Source organism: Phyllobates terribilis, unplaced genomic scaffold (assembly GCF_046119375.1).
Source record: "Phyllobates terribilis strain yellow unplaced genomic scaffold, ASM4611937v1 Scaffold_2__4_contigs__length_985480577, whole genome shotgun sequence".
In the NCBI taxonomy this organism is placed as follows: Eukaryota; Metazoa; Chordata; class Amphibia; order Anura; family Dendrobatidae; genus Phyllobates; species Phyllobates terribilis.
Window position 1 is genome coordinate 772,854,552 of NW_027362762.1, and position 23,631 is coordinate 772,878,182.

At 43.6% G+C, this 23,631-nt stretch overlaps 1 pseudogene; it reads left to right on the forward strand.

The window, feature by feature from the left end:
• Positions 1–546: 546 nt before the first annotated feature.
• LOC141252972 (uncharacterized) lies at positions 547–2,613 on the forward strand (annotated as a pseudogene).
• The last annotated feature ends 21,018 nt before the right edge of the window (positions 2,614–23,631 follow it).

Sequence of the window (23,631 nt, forward strand, 5' to 3'; positions counted from 1 at the left end):
ATGTTATCCAGTTGGCCAGAAGCATTCGCTGTTCCGAACATGACTGCCAAGACTACCGCCAAGAAGCTGGTCTCTGAAGTTGTTTGTCGGTATGGAGTCCCGGAAGTTATCGAAAGTGATCAAGGACCAGCTTTTTCCTCATGTGTGTATCAAGAAATACTTACCATGATCGGATTAACAGTGGCGCTGCATACTCCTTACCATCCACAGTCGAGCGGCAAGGTGGAGAGATTGAATGGCACACTGAAAAGGCAGTTGACCAAAATGATGCAGGAGACTACGGCCCAGTGGCCTGAGCTCCTTCCCATTGCACTATATAACATATGCACCACACCCATAGGGAAACACAAACTGTCACCCTATGAGATACTCTTTGGGTCACAACCAGCTGTAACTCGATTTACCCCACAACAATTGTCAGAAGAAACAGATCATGTTGTGCAATATGTGATTCAGCTTACCAAAGCACTAACTAACACCCATGCATTAGTATCATCTTCTATTCCAGATCCAGCTGATGCAGAAGGTTGTCATACCCTCAGGCCTGGAGATTATGTGTATGTGAAGAGGCATGTTCGGAAACACGGACTAGACCCATTGTATGACGGACCATACCAAGTGCTCCTGACAACCCCAACAGCAGTAAAACTTGAAGGGAAGTCAACATGGATCCATGCTTCACACTGCAAACGTCAACCATCCTGAGATGTTTTATGATAATATGTATGGTTAGATTAGTCAATACCTGGAATAGCCTACAACAGAGTACTGACCCCTTTAATAACAAGTTCATTACTCACCATCAGATTTTGTTACAAGAATTGAGTAAATTAGAAAACAACCAGATCAGTGACTGTTGGATATGTACTCACTCACCAGTTTCAGCCGCTAGTATGCCCTTTCTGGCGGTCCCAGTCACTTTGGAAGAAATACTAAACTGGCCAAATTGTAGTGATGCCCTTGCTAATAACGCTACTAAGTTTAGCAGATTATGGAACACCACTGTAGGTATACCGGTAGTTGGGTGCGTGGAACTCCCCTGGTGGCAAGGAAATCTTACTGCCACTAGCAAACATCTGCAATTTCTTGCCCTTAATGGAAACATATGGGTGCCCAGAAACAAGTCTTCCCTGACTAATTTAAGCTTCATACCAACTGAAGGTTTACAGATTAGTTTTAATGCTAATATGGCAGATGCTTTTAAACCATCATTGTTGGAAAGATACATTCATAATCACTCATGGGAACATGCAAATCTGTTTGTAAAAGGCACCAATGACACATGTTATAAAATATCTGGTAATATCCCTAGTAATGAATCCTCTGAATATAAGCCTAGTGATCCAACATGTGGTAATCCAAATGTTGGATATTGTAGCCCCCTGGGACAAATGCCTTCATGGTGTATGTTATCAAATAACATCGTTTTTATTGATTTGGTACATAAATTAGTATTACAGCACTCTGCTTTATGGGATCTGCCATCAGCCACATATTGGGTCTGTGGGAATAATGCGTACAAATGGCTCCCAGTCGGAGTAGGGGGGACTTGTACGCTGGCCCGGCTAACTCCAGCCACTTATCTTATTCCCCATAGTAAAGTAGATATGAGAGCCATCCCTCTTCATACCATTTATAAACGTGCTAAGGACAACACCCCACGCCCTTCAGGAAGACCTCATTTAGTGCAAATGAGAATACCCAATAAAATATTTTGTACTGTCTTCCTCTATCCTATGGTAACACAAATGTGGGACAAATTAGTGGAAGTCACTGATTACTTAGATGACCAGGTTTGGAATATTTTGGAAGTAATTAATACTACTGTTGCAGTGCAGAATCTGCTTATCATAGTGGCTAATCAACATACTTTAGTGCTGGACTATTTGACAGCAGCTCAAGGAGGGATGTGTCAGGTTATAGGCCCAGCCTGTTGTCACTATATTGACCCCGACTCTACCATACGGTTAAAGACTAAAATGGAAGACATTAGGAAACTCAGAGAAGAGTATAACAAACATAACGAATTGACCAAAGACAGTTGGTGGTCTGATACATTTTCCTTTTAAAATCCTGCTAATTGGTTTAAAGGGATTGGTGGATGGATTGCTGGAATATTACAAGGAGTGTTACATGTTGCTGCTTGCATCTTGTTAATATATGTTTTACTAAAACTAGTCTTTTTTTGTATTCCATTCTGCATGAGGAAAACCTGCCAGTCATCGGAAAGCAAGGAGGACGCTGTTAACCGATATCCAGTGTTACTATACATGGATCTCCCAGATGTAACCAGCATCGAGGACCTGGATGACTAGAGAATGATGACATTTACCCGCATGCCCCAACCCCAACCAACCTCACGTCTGAAGATATCTGAGCTTTGTGATTATAGCAACAAACAAGGGGGGATGGACATGCCGCAACAGCCTCAATTGGTAACAAGGGCACTAATTGAGTGAAGAGCAATGTCCCTCAGGCTCAAAGCATGACCCTGGGATAGCACCTCTATTGTTGATAATAACATAATTTTTAGGGGGGAATGTAGAGGACATATTCATACTCATGCTATAGCAACTCCATTTTGTCTGCTCGCTTTAAAATCATGTTATTATCACTGCTTGCATAACATACATTCCATTCTTTCTTTCTTTCTCTTCCCATAGAATTTATCTCACACTAACTTTTTCTCAAGAGAACACTTTGTCAGACACCCTGTTATCATCTAACTTGCTTAGGCCAGGTTTGACCTTGTAAAATTTCCAGAGTGCTTCAAACTAATAATAATAATATGACCATATATGTGTTTTCCGTAATAATCGTAATAATCGTACTAACATCAATTAGCCTATAGTATTGTAGTATGACTGTAGAGTTGATTGGCTATTTCATATACTCAAAACAATATAAAATGCTAAGCAAAATAAACGGGATTAGAGATTCCTTGAATCCTCCCAATACAGAACATTGTTTCCGTTTGGTTTTCTGTGGATTGCAATCAACATAATAATTTGACACTCACTTGGTCAACCGTGAAGGGTTATTGCCCTCCCTTAACATTCTAACAAAATTGATTTAATTACCTTGTAAAATCCCTGAACTCACCTTATTTTTTTGCTAATTTGCTGTTTTCTGCCACGTCTTTCCATTTAAGTAATAATCACGATTATTGCTTATGAAGTGCAATGAAATCTCTGCTTGGAGACCAACTGGACATCTTCAAAAGTCTTCTAAAGAGTTGTGTACATTCATCCCTTTCTACCAGATAATGCTAATCTTAGCATGGCAGCTGCTCCAGTAGTATAGCAATCTCAGATTCTGCTGAGCTGTGGTGTTTCGGGTGTGTCAGAGGTGACAGACAGTTGCCCTGCAGTTGATTGCAGGAGATCTCTACGTTTGGCATTACAGACATCTTCTTAGAGGCTGGCTGTCTCTAGGACCCAGGGGCTACCTCCCTCTGGCTAATTAGCTCCTTGGCCTGAGTATATAAATACCTGGTGTGTCTGAGAGGGAGGTGCAGGCGATATTCATTTCTACTTGTGAGGCTTTAGCAAGAGCAGTACTCCATCCTCTCCATCCTCTCTGGAGCTTGAGGCCATGTGCGCATTTGTCTGGAGTCATCTAAAGCTAAGCAACCCCTCTCTGTCTACCTTTCTTTTCCATAGAGTTTTGAAGAGATCGACTAGTGCTCATCTCCTCCCTTCCCTATCCTTAGCCATATGCCAGGGAAAGTCAGGGCGAGGCACACGTACAGTGATTGGTGAAGAGCCAATATAGGGATGGTAGTTGAGACAGGGTGACACTAGACCAGACTTGGCGGTGTCCACTCCCCCTTTCCTTAGTGTCTGGGCTACCTTTCCCTTTTCCCTCTGTGTTGCACTAAGTCTTTCCCACAGTCTGCATGACATGTGGTTGGCAGAGTCAAGGAGAGGTAAAAGCACAGGCCCCCATAGAAGAATCTGAGATTGCTAAGCCACTGATATGTGATAGGTAGCATCTGGGAGGGGTGAAAAAGCATACTCCCAGAAAAAACGGTAACAAAATGCCCAGTTGAGTTCATGCAGAGATTTCTCATATTACACTCCAAAACAACAAATGTAAATATCTCTGTAATAGAGTGACACAGTGTAAAACTGAAAAAAATAAAAAAATAGAACTACAAAATCAGCAGAGGACAGGAATTTTTTTCAAGGTTTTTAACTCAAATTTTAAGCAAGTGACAGGTCCCATTTAAGGAGAACTGAAAATATAAATAAGAAAAGATGTAATATATCTCAATGTGGGTGGGAGATGTAAAACATGAGATAGATTTCAGAATGTATAATTCCATCAGCGAGCATGTTAAGAATAGTTTCCCTTGAGCGTAAATACGCCTCATTATCTTTTGCTAATTAAGGCATCTAAACTTAAAAGCCTAGGCATTCCTAAACATTCAGAGGATGGGGAAATCAATATCCTTTTGGCCTACTTATCAAGAGTAAATATTAGGTTTTGCCTTTTTCATTTGCCAACAGCAAAATCCTTACTTCTTTTAAGTCTCTAAAACATATCAACCTCAGAGCACAAATTCAGTGGAATTTTTATGTCAAAGTAAATAGCAAAGTATAAACAGGAAAATACGTTAGGATTAAAAGGTTATTTTAAAATAACATGCTGGGCAATCATATTTTAATGTATTGTGAACATTGAGATGTGTGCAAATTCTAATTACATGAAAGCATTTATTAATATGTTGGACTTTATAAGGTTTGTTAATTACTGTATGTATTTTTAATTCCCTATAAGAGGTCAAAATATTTTACATTGTGGTATATAGTAGAGTTGAGAAAATCTTTTGAAATTTGAATTCGCTGACTTCAATGAATTTTCCCCCAAAATTAGATTTGCCGAAAATAAATTTACACGAATCTAAAAACTGGAAAGCTTGCAATTGCTCAGAAAATACACATGAGATAGAGGAGATATAAAACCCTGCTGACCATAAAAGCTTACACTTTACAGGAAAGAGAAAGAGAGAGAAAGAAAGAAAGAGAGAGAGAGATATGACCCTGATGACCATAGGAGATTATACTCTACAAGAGAAAGAGAGGACCCTGCTGACCATAAAAACTTACACAACTCAGGAGAAAGAAGATCCTAAGATCTTACACTTTAAAGCAGAGAGAAACTTACACAGTGACTGATGAAAATGACTCTACTGTACAAATTGTGGTCCACTGGAAAGTAATCTGTGATTGTCCCTATACAAGATATGATAATTCATAAGATATCATATTTGCAGGGCACTCTGGGATGCCTCGTGGCAATGCAAATTGCTGTAAACCGGCTCTTTTGTGCTTTAGCAGTGGGAAATATTGCTGGGCAAAGTTCTTTTTGCAAACCACAAATTGAATCTCAAAATGTTCGAGTTTGTGTGAAACTTAGGCTCAATTCTTGGCGGATTGATCTACTCATCTCTATTATAGTGGTTACAATTAGTGTTGAGCGAGCATGCTCGACACTGCTCGGTACTCGCCTGAGCATCACGCTACTCGGGATGTTCGGTGAGCACCAAGCATTTCCGGGTTACTCAGGCGGGAGCTCGGGTCTCCGCCCTGCATGTTTGGCGCTCTTTACAGAGCCAATGAACATGCAGGGATTGCCAGCCAGTCACTGTAATGCTGCAGCCATGTTGTTTGTGGGCATTACAGTGATTGGCTGGCCGCACAGCGTCACCTCGAGTATTTAAAACGGGGCGCCGCCATTCGCTCCGGATCAGACAGTCTAGGGACAGCGCTGCTGATTTAGGGAGAGATATATCCTGCGAAATAGTTAGTGTAGGGTCAGTAAAGGCTGCAAGATTAAACAAACAGTCCTTCTCAGGACTATTATCCATCCCAGTTATCAGGCAGGCAGGCTGTATGGGAGACGCAGTGGTTATACCAGCAAATGCTGCATTACAGTCCTGTGTGCTCCTGTTTCTGAAATTGCTGGACATAGCTCCAGGTCTCTGGGGCCAGGAAAAATCCTTTTTTTTTCCTCTAAATCCTCTTTTTTTTTTCCTCCTTCACACTGTGCAAATACCCGTCTTATTAACCTTTTGGTGTCCCCTCCCCCCCCCCAAAAAAAAAAAAAAATAGTGTGTCTCTGATTTTTCAGACACAAATAAATCTGTTGAAAATAGTCTGGTGTAGGCTAGGGAAATAGAAGTGTGGTTTTGCAGTTCCACAGGTCAAATCTCTGAATTATCCTGCTTTTTTGCATTTTTTGCTGTAAAGAAAAACAGTAGTGTCTCCTGATTGTTCAGACACAAATATATCTGTTGAAAATAGTCTGGTGTAGGCCCGAGAAATAGAAGTGTGGTCTTGCAATTCCACGGTTCAAATCTATGTATTATCCTGCTTTTGCCATTTTTTGCCGTAAAGAAAAGCAGTAGTAGTGTCTCCTGATTATTCAGACACAAATATATCTGTTGAAAATAGTCTGGTTTACACCAGTAAATTATAACTGTGGTTTTGCTGTTCTATGGTAAAAAATCTATATTTTACTGCTTTTGGCATTTTTTTGCCGTAAATAAAAACAGTAGTAGTGTCTCCTGATTGTTCAGACACAAATATATCTGTTGAAAATAGTCTGGTATACACCAGTAAATTATAACAGTGGTTTTGCTGTTCCACGGTAAAAAATCTCTATTATCCTGCTTTTGGCATTTTTTGCCGTTAAAAAAAAACTAATAGTGTCTCCTGATTGCTCAGACACAAATATATCTGTTGAAAATAGTCTGGTATACACAAGTAAATTATATCTGTGGTTTTGCTTTTCCACGGTAAAAAAATCTCTATTATCCTGCTTTTGGCATTTTTTGCTGTAAAAAGAAAGCCTAATAGTGTCTCCCTGATTTTTCAGACACAAATATATCTGTTGAAAATAGTCTGGTGTAGGCAAAAGAAATACAAGTGTGGTTTTGCAGTTCCACGGGTCAAATCTCTGCATTATCCTGCTTTTTTGCATTTTTTGCTGTAAAGAAAAACAGTAGTGTCTCCTGATAGTTCAGACACAAATATATCTGTTGAAAATAGCCTGGTGTAGGCCCGAGAAATACAAGTGTGGTTTTGCAGTTCCACGGGTCATATCTCTGTATTATCCACTTTTTGGCCATTTTTACCTAAAAAAAAACAATTTGAGTGTGTTGCTCACTGTTCAGCGGCAAATAAAGTACAGACCAAAAGTTTGGACACACCTTCTCATTTAAGGATTTTTCTGTATTTTCATAACTATGAAAATTGTACATTCACACTGAAGGCATCAAAACTATGAATTAACCCATGTGGAATTATATACTTAGCAAAAAAGAGTGAAGCAACTGAAAATATGTCTTATATTCTAGGTTCTTCAAAGTAGCCACCTTTTGCTTTGATGACTGCTTTGCACACTCTTGGCATTCTCTTGATGAACTTCAAGAAGTAGTCACCGGAAATGGTTTTCACTTTACAGATGTGCCCTGTCAGGTTTAATAAGTGGGATTTCTTGCGTTATAAATGGGTTTGTGACTATCAGTTTTGTTGTGCAGAAGTCTGGTCAATACACAGCTAATAGTCCTACTGAATAGACTGTTAGAATTTGTATTATGGCAAGAAAAAAGCAGCTAAGTAAAGAAAAATGAGTGGCCATCATTACTTTAAGAAATAAGGGTCAGTCAGTCTGAAAAATTGGGAAAACTTTGAAAGTGTCCCCAAGTGCAGTTTCAAAAACCATCAAGCGCTACAAAGAAACTGGCTCACGAGGACAGCCCCTGGAAAGGAAGACCAAGAGTCACCTCTGCTTCTGAGGATAAGTTTTACCGAGTCACTAGCCTCAGAAATCGCAGGTTAACAGCAGCTGAGATTAGAAACCAGGTCAATGCCACACAGAGTTCTAGCAGCAGACACATTTCTTCAACAACTGTTAAGAGGAGACTTTGTGCAGCAGGCCTTCATAATAAAATAGCTGCTAGAAAACCACTGCTAAGGACAGGCAACAAGCGGAAGAGACTTGTTTGGGCTAAAGAACACAAGGAATGGACATTAGACCAGTAGAAATTTGTGCTTTGGTCTGATGAGTCCAAATTTGAGATCTTTGGTTCCAACCTCTGTGTCTTTGTGCAACACAGAAAAGGTGAACGGATGGACTCTACATGCCTGGTTCATACCGTGAAGCATGGAGGAGGAGGTGTGATGGTGTGGGGGTGCTTTTCTGGTGACACTGTTGGGGATTTATTCAAAATTGAAGGCATACTGAACCAGCATGGCTACCACAGCATCTTGCAGCAGCATGCTATTCCATCCGGGTTGCATTTAGTTGGACCATCATTTATTTTTCAACAGGACAATGACCTCAAACACACTTACAGGCTGTGAAAGGGCTATTTGACCTACGCCAGATGACCTGGCCTCCACAGTCACCAGATCTGAACCCAATCGAGAAGGTTTGGGGTGAGCTGGACCGCAGAGTGAAGGCAAAAGGGCCAACAAGTGCTAAGCACCTTTAGGAACTCCTTCAAGATTGTTGGAAGACCATTTCCGGTGACTACCTCTTGAAGCTCATCAAGAGAATGCCAAGAGTGTGCAAAGCAGTCATCAAAGCAAAAGGTGGCTACTTTGAAGAACCTAGAATATAAGACATATTTTCAGTTGTTTCACACTTTTTTGTTAAGTATATAATTCCACATGTGTTAATTCATAGTTTTGATGCCTTCAGTGTGAATGTACAATTTTCAAAGTCATGAAAATACAGAAAAATCTTTAAATGAGAAGGTTTGTCCAAACTTTTGGTCTGTACTGTATATCTATTTAAAATTTTCTGGTATACCCTAGTAAACAATAACTGTGGTTTTGCCATTCCACGGTAAAACATCTCTATTATTCAGCTTTTGGTATTTTTTCCGTAAAGAAAAACAGTAACAGTTTCTCCCTGATTGTTCAGATTGTTTAAAAGAGTCGGGTGTAGGTCAGAGAAATAGAACTGTGGTTTTCCTCTTCCTCGGCTCTAATCTACAGTACTTTATTACCCTTTTTCCATTGATAGTGCGAATGTAAGCTATTTTACTTCCTTTACAATGGACAAGGCGCGTGGCAAGGGACGTGGAAGTGGACGTTCTTGTGATGGTGTATGCAGAGGACGGTGCCGTGGACAAGGTGAAAATGTGCCACAACCAACAACCACATCTTCTCGCTCCCACTTCTTGACCGAATTACTAGGGAAGCACAGAAAAACACCAGTATTGCGAACTGATCAGTGTGAACAGGTTATTAATTGGATAGCAGATAATACTTCCATTACCTGGCCACCACCACCTCCGGTCTGTCTTCCACACGGTCAACTGTTAGTAGCCGTGAGTCTCAACTGCATACTACTCCTCACCCTGATGCTCCTTCCTCCCACCATGCCGAGTGTCGTCAGACAGCAACTGATCCCACACTTGGACACTATGAAGAGCTGTTCACTGGTCCATTTCCAGATTTGTGCCCCTCGTCTGCTCCACTTGAAGTGGTGGAAGAGGAGATCCCATGTAGCGATGCCCAAATATTTGAACAGCCACGGCCACAGGAAGTCAACGCTGGCAATTTGCCACAAGAGGTGGACGATGACGAGACACAATTGCCAGGAAGTGAGGAGGAGGATCGTGGTGCGCAAGTGGAAGAGGAGGAGGTAGTGGATGAGTTAGTAACTGGCCCAACGTGGTATGAGGACATGCAGAGTGAGGCCTGCAGCACACAGGGTGAGGGAGGCAGAGTACCCCAACAGGCAGGAAGAAGCAGTGTGGTGGCCGCACACAGAAGGCAGGCAACAGTTCCCCGTAACACCAGCACGAGTGATGTTGCCAGTACAACCTGTAGGTCTTCCAGAGTCTGGAATTTTTTTAAAGACTCTGCTGATAACCCCAAAAAGGCCATTTGAACCACCTGCTATGCCAGCATCAGCAGGGGTGACAAAACTACCAGCCTGACCACCACCAGCATGATCAGGCACAAGGCAGCAAAGCACCCGACTTTGTGGGGCGAACTACAGGGTCCACGACCAGTGTCAGCGGGTGTCACCACTGCTTCTTCCGCTGTTCTGCATGCAATAGAACCCCCTTTTGTGTGTGCAAGACAATCCCCTGTCCATACTGCATGCAAAGAAGCCCCCTCCTCTCAGTCTTCACTTGTTATGGCAGTTTCTCAAGAAACAGCATCAACGTCCACGTCCACGTCCCACCGCAGCGTTCATTTGTCCATATATCAGACCTTTGAACGAAAGCGGAAATTCGCAGCTAACGCCCCAGAGGCCACGGTCCTAAATTCGCACATTTCACGACTGCTTGCATTGGAAATGCTGCCTTTAAGGCTGGTGGAGACGGAATCCTTCCGCAACCTTATGGCGGTGGCCGTCCCTCGATACTCGGTCCCCAGCCGACACTATTTTGCTCGGTGTGCCATTCCCACATAACACAAGCACGTGTCTCATAACATCTGCAGTGCCCTCAACAACGCAGTTATTGGGGGAGTCCACCTGACAACGGACACGTGGACAAGTGCTTGTGGCCAGGGATGGTACATCTTCCTGACGGCACACTGAGTAAACATAGTGGAAGCCGGGACCCAGTCGGACCTTGGGACAGAACACATCCTCCCCCCACCGAGGATTGCTGGCCCTATGTCAGTCAGAGTTGCCCCCACAGTGTACAGCTCCTGCAAATCATCCTCCTCCTCCTCCTCCTCATGTTCAGCCTCCATCTCAGATATCACCACATCTATTACAAGCTGGAAGCACTGCAGTACTTCCTCCATCAAGCGGCAACAGGCTGTGCTGAAACTCATAAGCTTAGGTGAGAAACCTCACACTGCTTGTGAGTCGTGTATAGCTGTGAAAGAGCAGGCAGATCTGTGGCTGAGACCGCTGAACCTACATCCAGGCATGGTCGTGTGTGACTATGGCCGTAACCTGGTGGCGGCTTTGAGACGAGGCGAGATCACACACGTATCATGCCTGGCTCATGTGCTTAACCTCGTGGTTCAGCGGTTTCTTAAATTGTACCCCGAGTTGCCAGATCTGCTCATCAAAGTACGCCGCCTGTCAGCTCATTTTCGCAAGTCGGCTACAGCTTCCGTCACCCTTGCTGTGTTGCAGCAGCGTTTGCAGCTTCCATCACACCGACTGGTGTGTGATGTCCCCACACTTTGGAACTCTACCCTCCACATGTTGCAAAGGATTTGTGAGCAGAAGAGAGCAGTTGTGGAGTACCAGCTGCTACAAGGCCGTCGATAGTCAGGTCAGACTCCACACATAAGACCTCAGGAGTGGACCTGGATGTCTGACATATATACCATCTTGACAAACTTTGAGGAGTCCACCAAGATGGTGAGTGGCGATGACACCATCATTAGCATCAGCATTCCACTTGTCTGTCTTTTGCAGCACTCTCTGCAGAGAATTAAAGAGGAGGCATTGCAGCCAGAGTATGATGAGATGGATCAAGAAGCCATAGCGGTCGATTACACACAGCCCAGCCTCATCTCATCCCAACGTGCATTGCTGGACAATGAGGGAGAGGAGGAGGAGGAGGAAAAACAGGAGATTGTGTCATGCACTGTAGACAGTAGTACCTGTACAACTGTCATACCGTCGGTTCAGCGTGGGTGGCCTGAGTACAGGGGGGAGGAGAATGAGGAGGAGGAGGAGGAGAGCATGGTCAGTCGTCATCTTGGTGAGGACACGGAAGTCTTGCCCATTAACTGTCTGGCACGCATGGCTGACTTTATATTACGCTGCCTTATCCGTGACCCTCGCGTTGTCAAAATGTTGGGTGACAGTCATTACTGGTTGGTGACACTTTTAGATCCCCGATACAAGGAGAACTTTCACTCTCTTATTCCTGAGGTGGAGAGGTCTACAAAAATGGGGCAGTACCATAAGGCCCTTGCTGCAGAACTGTTAACCCTCCGTCACATACAATATCGGTTCTAACGAGATCACATACAATGTGACTGTCTGGCGCAGGCTGGAAAAATACCTATAATATCTAATGTTTGCAATTTCAGTGCTCTAAAAGTGATCAGTGACCTTCAGAGCTATGTAGTAAAAAAGACTACACATAATCAGGTGGAAAAAAAAAACATTTACTTAACATAAAACTAATAACTCTGAAACACAAACATTTCAAAACTCCCGCCAAATAGACCCCAGGTCGACTTAATTTTAAGGTACCTTAAGTACTATTAAACACATATTCAATCAGAATTAGATCCTGAAGTTTCCCCAGAAAAATTACACTTGCAGAGCAAAGAGCAAGAATTACACATAATTTTTGCATGTGTCCGGCAGATTGCATTATGACATTTGTGACATTTATAATTAGAAAGCCTTCTGATTCCGCTTTCCATGGTGCAGGTGGTGCATCTCCTTCTTTTGGGAGCTGGTGCAGGTGGTGAATTTTCACTATCATCTTCTGGGCGGAATCTTTTGAGCTGAACTTGAAGGCGAGAGGGGATACCGATTGTTTTCATACTTCTCCTGCGTAGCACTCCAAGCAATTTTTTCAGATAGAATCGTCTACGGAGTGGTTCAAGCTTGTTTTCAAGGTAAATGACTTGTGAATTTATAGCACCCAAATTCAACATAGCCAAAAATATGACCATTGGCCAGCGTTTGGTGTTTCTGCTGACGTTGAAAGTTGAGCACATCTGATCAGCTGTATCAACACCCCCTTTGGTTGCATTATAAAATGTAATTATCTCCGTTTTTTTTGTGCCTCAGTCCCAGGATCGATGGCATCATCATCATGAAGTGTTGATAGAAGAAGTACAATTTTTGTTGCTTGTGGTACATAGTAAACCAAAACTTTTCCATTATGGAATGCAAACATACTGCTGTACTGTTGTCTCCCTTTCACACTTACAAACTGTGTAGGCAATTCTTTTTTATTTTTTCTTAGAGTTCCTGCATATGAAAGCTTCTGCATTTTCAGATAATCAATCAGATCACAATTTGAAAGCCAATTGTCAGCTGTTATATTGCGACCCGATCCAAATAAGGGCTCAGCCAGTCTTTATACAACATCACTGGGTTTTTTGCAGACACAGTAAGGACCTTCTGATTGTTTTCCTGCATAAACTTCCAGGTTGTAAGTGTAGGTCTTACTGGCATCAACAAGGGCAAACATTTTTATTCCATATTTGTTAGGCTTTGATGGAATATATTGACGAAAGGCACATTTACCACAAAAACCAGGGAGCATTTCGTCAATAGTGAGATTCTCCCCAGGGCAATAGCTTTTTTTACAGTTTTCAACAAATTTTTGGAATATTTCACGAATTGGAGCAAGTTGGTCATGTGTTTTACGTTCGGTTCGGGTAGTTCTGTTGTCAAGCCGAAGGCAATGAATTAGAAGCTTGAATCTGTTTATGGACATAACAAGGCCAAATTTTTCAACTCCATCCCCATCTTTACTCCAAAGTTCCTCCAAACTTTGTCTATTTGCCCTATAAACTCCTGCAAGGTATAATAATCCCAAAAAAGCACGCTGTTCTATTTCATCTGTGGCCTTGATGGTTCTGTTGCAGATGAACTTGTCCTTTATAATGTCTATATATTGGTTGGTATATGTGACAATAGAGTCCAGAATGTCATCTGTGAATAAACTATTCCAGAATTCAACTGCAGGTTTTGCATTACTTGCAGTTCCTATAACTGCAGGAAGTTGAGGAATAATGTTTTGAGGTTCCCTACATTTTTTCTGGAGTGGCTTCTTGTTCCATTGTTTTTTTTTTATCTTTTCCCATATAATAAGATTCTACATCTTCATCCTCATCACTGTCACCATCTTGCTCTGTTTCAGAATCCACTTCACATACTTCCACCTCATCATGAGAATCAATCTCACTTTCCTCTACTAAATCCTCATTCCGTGTGGGGTCTGCATCATCTAACAGCCTGTTTGTTACTTCCTCAACATCAAGGTATTTTGATAAATTGTACATTTTCCTCTCCATTTCAGCAGATAATCTGAAGCAAGAGAAGGAATATGAGTTAGGGAACTACTGTATATGCCTGAGCAGCACACTTTCTTTTTAAATCTGCCTTATTTCTATGAAATATCCTTACACTTTGTGCTATACATTCATAAAACAAGCTAAATAAACAATTGTGATGAATAAAAACATAAAATACCAACCTTATTGAGTGTGACGTGTTCACATACAATGAGCCTGAGAGATTAGCGCAGTTATATCTGTCCTCCTGAAGCTCTGCAATCCAACTGTGGTATGAGGTTTCACAGAGCTGCTAGAGACAGGAGACTACCTGGAGGGAGGGGATTTCCTCACAATCTGGTGAGGAAGGAGAAATGAAAGTAAAAGAGATGTGCCTGTCAGGCCTATTGTATGTGACGGAGGGTTAAAAAAATTCCCATCTGAACATGCTAGCGGCAGAGGTCACAGTTCGTTGACGAACCAAGCCATACAAGTGAGAGTGACGCAACTCCAATCCAGCAGAGGCAGGGGAACACTGACACCATTCTGGGACAGTTTTCTATGACCCGCCCAGCTTACAGGCCCTGAGGCGCGGGGTACTCTCACAAGGAGTGGAAAGTTTCAAAAGATGGTGAGGGAGTACCTTGCCGATCGTACCAGCGTCCTCCGTGATTCCTCTGTACCTTTTAATTATTTGGTATCCAAGCTGGACACTTGGAATGAACTCGCTCTGTACGCCTTGGAGGTCCTGGCCTGCCCTGCCGCTAGCGTGTTATCGGAGTGTGTTTTTAGTGCCGCTGGGGGAATTATAACTGATAAGCGCACTCGCCTGTCAACTGACAATGCTGACAAGCTGACCCTTATCAAAATGAACAAGGGCTGGATTGGGGCAGACTTCTCATCACCACCAAATGACAGCAGAGTAACATAAAGTCAAATCCACTGTCTTATTTTGGGAGGTGTATTCCCATACACCACTTCACACCCACACATGGGTATAAGCTTCCTCATTCCGGCTGTTTTATGTTCTTCTCCTTATCCGCATCCTCCACCATCACTATATTACCAGGGTGACCATGGTCCGTGTTGCCATTATTGAAAGTTCCTCCGTCCCTATTTTTGTCAGCTTTTGCTTGGAAGGCATAAGCAAAGACTTAGGGAGACCCACTCCCCAATCATGGGAATAATATTTTAAAGATGATGTACTGTATGGCTCTTCTAATAGGCATTAAAAGCGTCTTGTTAAGCTACTGGGACCTCCATCACTTTTCTGAGGAGCATTAAAACTGTCTTGTTAAGCTACTGAGACCTCCACGTCTCTTCCAAGGGGCATTCAAACTGTCTTGTAAAGCTACTGGTACCTCCACCATTTTTCCGAGGGGCATTAAAACCGTCTTGTTAAGCTACTGGTACCTCCACGTCTCATCCAAGGGGCATTAAAACCATTTGTTAAGCTACTGGGACCTCCACGTCTCTTCTGAGGGGCATTAAAAGCGTCTTGTTAAGCATCTGTGACCTCCACCACTTTTCCAAGGGGCATTAAAACCATCTTGTTAAGCTACTGGGACCTCCTCATCTCTTCCAAGGGGCATTCAAACCATTTTGTTAAGCTACTGGGACCTCCACATCTCTTCCAAGGGGCATTCAAACCGTCTTGTTAAACTACTGCGACCTCCACCACTTTTCCGAGGGGCATTAAAACCGTCTTGTTAAGCTACTGGGACCTCCATGTCTCTTACAAGGGGCATTCAAACCATCTTGTTCAGCTCCTGCGACCTCCACCACTTTTCCAAGGGGCATTAAAACCGTCTTGTTAAGCTACTGGGACCTCCACGTCTCTTCTGAGGGGCATTAAAACCGTCTTGTTAAGCTACTGTTACCTCCACCACTTTTCCGAGGGGCATTAAAACTGTCTTGTTAAGCTACTGGGACTCCACGTTTCTTCCAAGGGGCATTAAAACCATCTTGTTAAGCTACTGGGACCTCCACCACTTTTCCAAGGGGCATTAAAACCGTCTTGTTAAGCTACTGGGACCTCCACGTCTCTTCCAAGGGGCATTCAAACTGTCTTGTTAAGCTACTGGGAACTCCACGTCTCTTCTGAAGAGCATTAAAAGCATCTTGTTAAGCTACTGTGACCTCCACCACTTTTCCAAGGGGCATTAAAACTGTCTTGTTAAGATACTGGGACCTCCTTGTCTATTGCAAGGGGCATTCAAACCATCTAGTTAAGCTACTGGGACCTCCACGTCTCTTCCAAGGCGCATTCAAACCATCTTGTTAAACTACTGGGAACTCCACCAGTTTTCCGAGGGGCATTAAAACCGTCTTGTTAAGCTACTGGGACCTCCACGTCTCTTCCAAGGGGCATTCAAACCGTCTTGTTTTGCTACTGTGACCTCCACCACTTTTCCAAGGGGCATTAAAACCAACTTGTTAAGCTACTGGGACCTTCACCACTTTTCCAAGGGGCATTAAAACCGCCTTGTTAAGCTACTGGGACCTCCACGTCTCTTCTGAGGGGCATTAAAAGTGTCTTGTTAAACCACTCTGAACTCCACAGCTCTTCCAAGGGGCATTGAAATGTTGTTATTAATTAACTCTAACCTCCACGACTATTCTAATGGGCATTGCATTTCCTCCTAATTTTTGGCAGCTTTTACTTGGAAGGCAAAAGCAAAGACTATGGTAGACCCACTCCCCAATAAGGGGAATAATGTTTGTAATATGCTGTACTGCATGGTTCTTGTAAGGGGCATTGCAAGTTCCTCCATCCTAATTTTTGGCAGCTTTTGCTTGGAAGGCATAAGCAAAGACTATGGGAGACACATTCCCCAATAATGGGAATAATGTTTGTAATATGCTGTACTGCATGGCTCTTGAAAGGGGCATTGCAAGTTCCTCCATCCTAATTTTTGGCAGCTTTTGCTTGGAAGGCATAAGCAAAGACTATGGGAGACCGACTCCCCAATAATGGGAATAATGTTTGTAATATGCTGTACTGCATGGCTCTTGTAAGGGGCATTGAATGTTCCTCCGTCCAAATTTTTGGCAGCTTTTGCTTGGAAGGCATAAGCAAAGACTATGGGAGACACACTCCCCAATAATGGGAATAATGATTGTAATATGCTGTGCTGCATGGCTCTTGTAAAGGGCATTGCAAGTTCCTCCGTCTTAATTTTTGGCAGCTTTTGCATGGAAGGCATAAGCAAAGACCATGGGAGACAAACTCCCCAAAATTGTGAATAATGTTTGGAATATGCTGTACCACATGGCTCTTGTAAGGGGCATTGCAAGCTCCTCTGTATTAATTTTTGGCAGCTTTTGCTTGGAAGGCATAAGCAAAGATTACGGGAGACACACACCCCAATAATGGGAATTATGTTTGTAATATGCTGTACTGCATGGCTCTTGTATGGGGCATTCCAAGTTCCTCCGTCCTTATTTTTGGCAGCTTTTGCATGGAAGGCATAAGCAAAGACTATGGGAGACACACTCCCCAATAATGGGAATAATGTTTGTAATATGCTGTACTGCATGGCTCTTGTAAGGGGCATGGCAAGTTCCTCCGTCCAAATTTTTGCCAGCTTTTGCTTGGAAGGCATAAGCAAAGACTATGGGAGACACACTCCCCAATAATGGGAATAATGTTTGTAATATGCTGTACTGCTTGGCTCTTGTAAGGGGCATTGCAAGTAGAGATGAGCAGTGTTCGACTCGAACTGTTCTCCAATCTCAATTTCGAGCTGTTTTGGGCGGTGTTCGAGCCGTTCGACGGACCCGAACGATTTGAAAAAAATCCGGCTGTTCGAGGTTATGTTCGATAACTGTTCGTGCACCAAAATCATAACTGGATTTTTTCTTATTAATGCTGAAAATTAATGTTAATACGCAGTTTGAGTGTACAGCGGGGCGGGGGGAGGGGCAGGGGATGGATCTCTGCAGGAATAATGAAGATCTCCCTTTTTTTTTCTCTTTCCCGCTTTTACATTGGGGAGGTGCAATCTCTCAGTCTATCAGCAGCGCACACACGGAGCGAACTGCTTTTTTTCACACAAGCAAGGGCATGTGTCATTGGCAGTGTATGTCACATGTCCTTGCCGTATAAGACCCAGCCATTTTCCACGTAGCCACCATTTTCTCACTGCTGCAGGTGAGTGTTAATTTCAAGCCAATTTTTGCACAAATCTACAGATAGCTTGGGAGTAGGGAATAGTTGTGATTGCAGTTCTTTTGAGAACTAGGTTGCATAATTTCCTACGACTTTTATCAGGCAGGTCTGTGCTCTTAAATAGATAGGTTGGGAGTAGGGACTAATTGTAATAGCAGTCGTTTTGAGGGCTAGGTTACATCAGTTGCTATCAGTTTTTGCCTGGCAGGTCTGTGCCAGTGCTGTGCAAGTTTTTTTCACAGCATTTTGCTAAATCTAGCTAAGCAAATACTTTTTGGCCTCTTGCAGTGTGTGTAAGTCAGTGGAGTAGCCTATCTGTGTTGCAAGCTACACCACCTGTGTATAGAATACAAATTTTTTTACTGCACCTAGTGAAGTAAAACCTTTTGGGCATAGCATCATTCTATTAGTCCATCTATACTAACCTCCACCATGATGCAAATTCAAAATAATTTTTATCTTCATCTAGCTCTGAAAAAATTTTGGGCTTGTAGCAATGTGTGGGACTTGTTCTATTAGTCCATCTATACTAACCGCCACCAGGTTGCAAATTAAAAATAATTTTTATCTGCATCTAGCTCTGAAAAAATATTTCGGCTTGTAACAGTGTGTGGGACTTGTTCTATTAGTCCATCTATACTAACAGCCACCAGGTTGCAAATTCAAAATAATTTTTATCTTCATCTAGCTCTGAAAAAATATTTGGGCTTGTAGCAGTGTGTGGGACTATTAGTGCATCTATACTAACCTCCACAACCTGTGTATGTAATAAAATTGTTTTACTGCATCTAACCCAGCCAATACTTTTGGGCTAATACCACAGTTTGGCCACTCAGCTCTGCTCGGTTCCCATTCATTGTTTTTGGTGCAAACAACTCCAGAGTTGTCAATTAGTTAACCACCAAAATGAGTGGAAAAAGGCCTGCTGCTGGTGGAAAGGGGAATAGGCATGTTGGGAAGGGAAAAAAAGGTTGTGTCCGTGGGGTAGGTGTTAAAGCAACAGTAACATCTGTAGAAAAAGACCATCTTCCAGCCAAACTAAGATGTCTACTTCTTTTAGCAGACAATGTGTAAGATCCCTTTCTTACGGCCACGCCAATCGCTACAAATTCCAGATGAGGCACAAAAACAGCAGGTGCTTCAACATTTATAAAGTGCTCCTTTAAGTGGGCTCTCCTCCACCTCAACTTCAACATCACAAATACTCCTGTCCTCAGAGGTGTCACCCCAATCGCACTTGCTTCCTCACAGCTCCCAAGTCTCCAGCTGCCCGTCTGCGTATGGGGTAGAACAGATGGTTGAGTCTGCAGAGCTGTTTACTCATACTATAGCCTAAGAATCAGAGGTTTGCTCTAGAGCTTCTGTGAATCCAGACGAGGAAATGATCTGCACTGATGCCCAGAATCTTTATGACTCGGATCCAGGACCAGACGAAGAAGGTTCTGACCATAATGTAGACCTTCGTTCCCAAACTGTAACTCCTGTTGGTGGAGACAATGAGGAAGACGATGATGAGACTCAAATACCTGATTGGAGCGACAACTTGAGTTTTTTGTCAGGGCAGGAAGAGGTTGGCTCTGAGGACGACGGGTTTGAGAACACACAGGGTGATGATGACGAGGTTGGAGATCCCACTTACTGTCAACCCACAGTCAGCCAGTCGATGAGGCCAGCAGAGGAGGTGTAGGAGGATGCTAGTGACGACGAGGTCAGGTTGTGCCTTCCTGGACAGAGACGTAGTACTGGAAGCATGTCAACAACTGCATCCTCAAACACAACTCTGCCTCTGACCACAAGTCATGGTGGCTCTTCAGGTCACATGGGTGCTAAGCCTTGCATAGCCTGGGCATTTTTTCAGATCGATAAGGATGACCCAACTCATGTTATCTGTAAAATTTGTCAGCAAAAGCTAAGTAGAGGCCAAAAAAATCATAGTTTGAGTACTTCATGCAAGAACCGGCACATGGATATGAAGCATAAGTTGCAGTGGGAAGCTCACTGTGCTACAATGCGGCCTAGCCGGCCGGGCCAACCACCGTCTGCCACATCTTGTGCATCCGCGGCATCTTCATCTTCTGTGACTGGGGGGACTGCAGTCACACCTGTTTTGGGACTCAGACCTGCCACCTTTTTTCCCCCAACAGCCAGCGTGATTGGCAGGTCACAATTTTCTTTGGAGGTGGAAAAACCAGTTGGTTTTCAGCACTGTCTGACATCGATAGCACCACCTTTGGATCAAGGCAACCTAACATGTCCGCCTGCATCTTCCTCACAGACCTGCAGTTTGACGGAGACACCCTTCTCAACCCCGTGTAAGCACAACAGCCAGCCCTCGTTCCCTCAGATGTGGACAAGTAAAAGACCATTTTCTCCAACCATGAGAGAGCTAAGAGGTTGAGTTTCACCATCTGCAAGCTCTTGGCTACAGAAATGCTGCCTTTCCGCCTGGTGGACACAGATGATTTTCGAGACCTTAAGTGCGTTGCAATGCCCCAGTACCAGATGCCCAGTTTGCACAACTTCTCAAAGAAAGGTGTGCCTGCGCTACACCAGCATGTCGCACACAACATCACCGCTTCTTTGAGAAACTCTGTGTGTGACAGGGTGCATTTCACCACAGACACTTGGACGAGTAGGCATGGACAGGGGCGTTACATGTCGCTGACTGGGCACTGGGTAACTATGGTGACAGCAGGACAAGGGGCTGCTGTCCAAGTCTTGCCGTCCCCACGAGTTGTGCGTCAATCCTCTTTATCTCGAAGTTCCTCCACTGCTTCTGCCTCCTCAACCGCCTCTCGGTCCTCCACCTGCACCCAAAGCCTGTCTGGTCATGCCACAAGCTTTCTAACTGTGCAGAAGGGATCCAGCACACCTCCTTACTATGCTGGCAGCAAGGCTCAACGTCATCAGGCAGTTTTTACTTTGAAATGTCTGGGAAATGTGAGTCACACAGCTGAGGAGTTGTGGTCAGCTCTGGGGAACCAGTTTCATGAATGGTTGTCTCCACTGGACCTGAAACCAGGGAAGGCCGTGTGCGACAATGCTGCAAACCTCGGTGCGGCCCTTCGCCGGGGCAATGTCACACAAGTGCCTTGTATGGCTCACGTGTTGATCCTGGTTGTCCAGCAATTATTAGCCCACTATCCCGGACTGCAGAGGGCATGGTCGCTGTGTGCTCACTTCCACTGTTCGCATCCCGCAGCTCAGCGACGTACATCTCTAGAGAAGTCGTTGGGCCTGCCACTTCACCGGCTAAAATGCGATGTGCCTACCCGGTGGAATTCAACTCTGCACATGTTGCAGCAACTGTGGCAGCACCGACAAGCCCTGGTGCAATATGTTCTGATGTATAGCCTGGAACAGTGAGATCCAGAGGTGGGGCAAATCACGCTGGAGGAGTGGTCTCAGATCAGGGACCTATGCACCCTTCTGCACAGTTATGAAATGGCGACGAAGATGCTGACTATGCCTTTATCAGCATGACTATTCCGGTGATTTACATGCTGGAGCACATGTTAAACAGAATTCGGAGTCAGTTGGTGGCACAAGAGGAGGTGGAGGAAGTAGAGCAGGAGGAGTTGTATGCGGAAGGGCTAACATCTGCAAGGTCCAGACGGTCGGCAGCACCAAGGCGGCAGGCATGTGAGGGTGGGGGAGATGGTTTCACCAGGGTGCATGGTAGCAGCCAAACTAGTGAGGAAGGTGCAGGAGCCCAGGAAGAAGTGAAGACGAATTGATGGAAGACTCATCAGATGAGGGAGACCTTGATCACATTTCTGTTGTGCGAGGTTGGGGGTAGAGGGCAGAGGAAGGAAGCATGATTGATACCTCGCCACCAACACAACAGGGACTTGGTGCTCCTGGATGCGCAACACACATGAGTGCCTTCTTGCTGCACTCCCTGCAACATGACCCTCGAATTGTGAGAATTAGAAATCATCCTGACTACTGGGTTGCCACACTGTTAGATCCCAGGTACAAAAGTAAATTTGCAGAAATTTTTCCTGCCATAGAAAGGGATGCACGCATGCAGGAGTATCAGCAGAGACTGTTGCAGAATCTTACATGTGCATTTCCACAAAACACCAGTGGTGCACAAAGTGAATCTCACAGTTCCAACTTGCCAACCGTAGGACCGTCGAGAGTTCTGCACTCAAAACGTAACAGAAACACAGTATCTGCTGGTAACATCAATTTTGCGGAATCATTTCACTACTTTTTTAGCCTGTCCTTTGCATGGCCACAGGAGACAAGAAGTCTGACACACAGTCAACGCCTAGAGACGATGGTACAGGAGTATCTCCAAGTAAACAATGAAGCCATGACTGTGTTACTGGACCCTTGCTCTTTGTGGGCTTCCAATCTGGATAAATGGCCGGAGCTCGCCACTTACGCCTTGGAGATCTTGTCATGCCCCGCAGCCAGCGTTCTGTGTGAACGTGTGTTCAGCGGTGCTGGTGGTGTGCTGACAGATAAGCGCACTCGGCTCTCCACTGATAATGTAGACAGACTCACGTTCATAAAGATGAACAAATCATGGATCCGAAAGGACTTTTCTACCCCTGTGTCATCCTGGGGAGAGAAAAAGCTTGATGATTTGTTAAAATCACCTCACCAACCGTTTTAAGCTTTCAAATTACTAATCATGTTTATATATATCTTGGCTGGAAAATAATTTGGGCCTTGTAGCAGTTTGCAGTACTGATTCTATTAGGCCATCTATACTAAACTCCACCAGATTTAAAATTACTAATCATGTTTATCTGTATCTTGGCTGGAAAATAATTTGGGCCTTGTAGCAGTGTGCAGTACTGATTCTATTAGGCCATCTATACTAAACTCCACCAGATTAAAAATTACTAATCATGTTTATCTGTATTTTTGCTGGAAAATAATTTGGGCCTTGTAGCAGTGTGCAGTACTGATTCTATTAGGCCATCTATACTAAACTCCACCAGATTTAAAATTATTAATCATGTTTATCTGTATCTTGGCTGGAAAATAATTTGGGCCTTGTATCAGTGTGTAGTACTGATTCTATTAGGCCATTTATACTAAACTCCACCAGATTTAAAATTACTAATCATGTTTATCTGTATCTTGGCTGGAAAATAATTTGGGCCTTGTAGCAGGGTGCAGTACTGATTCTATTAGGCCATCTATACTAAACTACACCAGATTTAAAATTACTAATCATGTTTATCTGTATCTTAGCTGGAAAACAATATGGGCCTTGTAGCATTGTGCACTACTGATTCTATTAGGCCATCTATACTAAACTCCACCAGCTTTCAAATTAATAATAATTTTTAACTGCATCTAGCCTGGAATATAATTTTGAGGCTCCTAGATGTGCAAGACACATGAGTGCCTTCTTGATGCACTACCTGCAACATCACCCTCAGATTGTCAGAATTTGAAATAATCCTGACTACTGGGTTGCCCCATTCTTAGATCCCCCATACTCTTCGATCAACCTTTTCATTTTAATAAAGA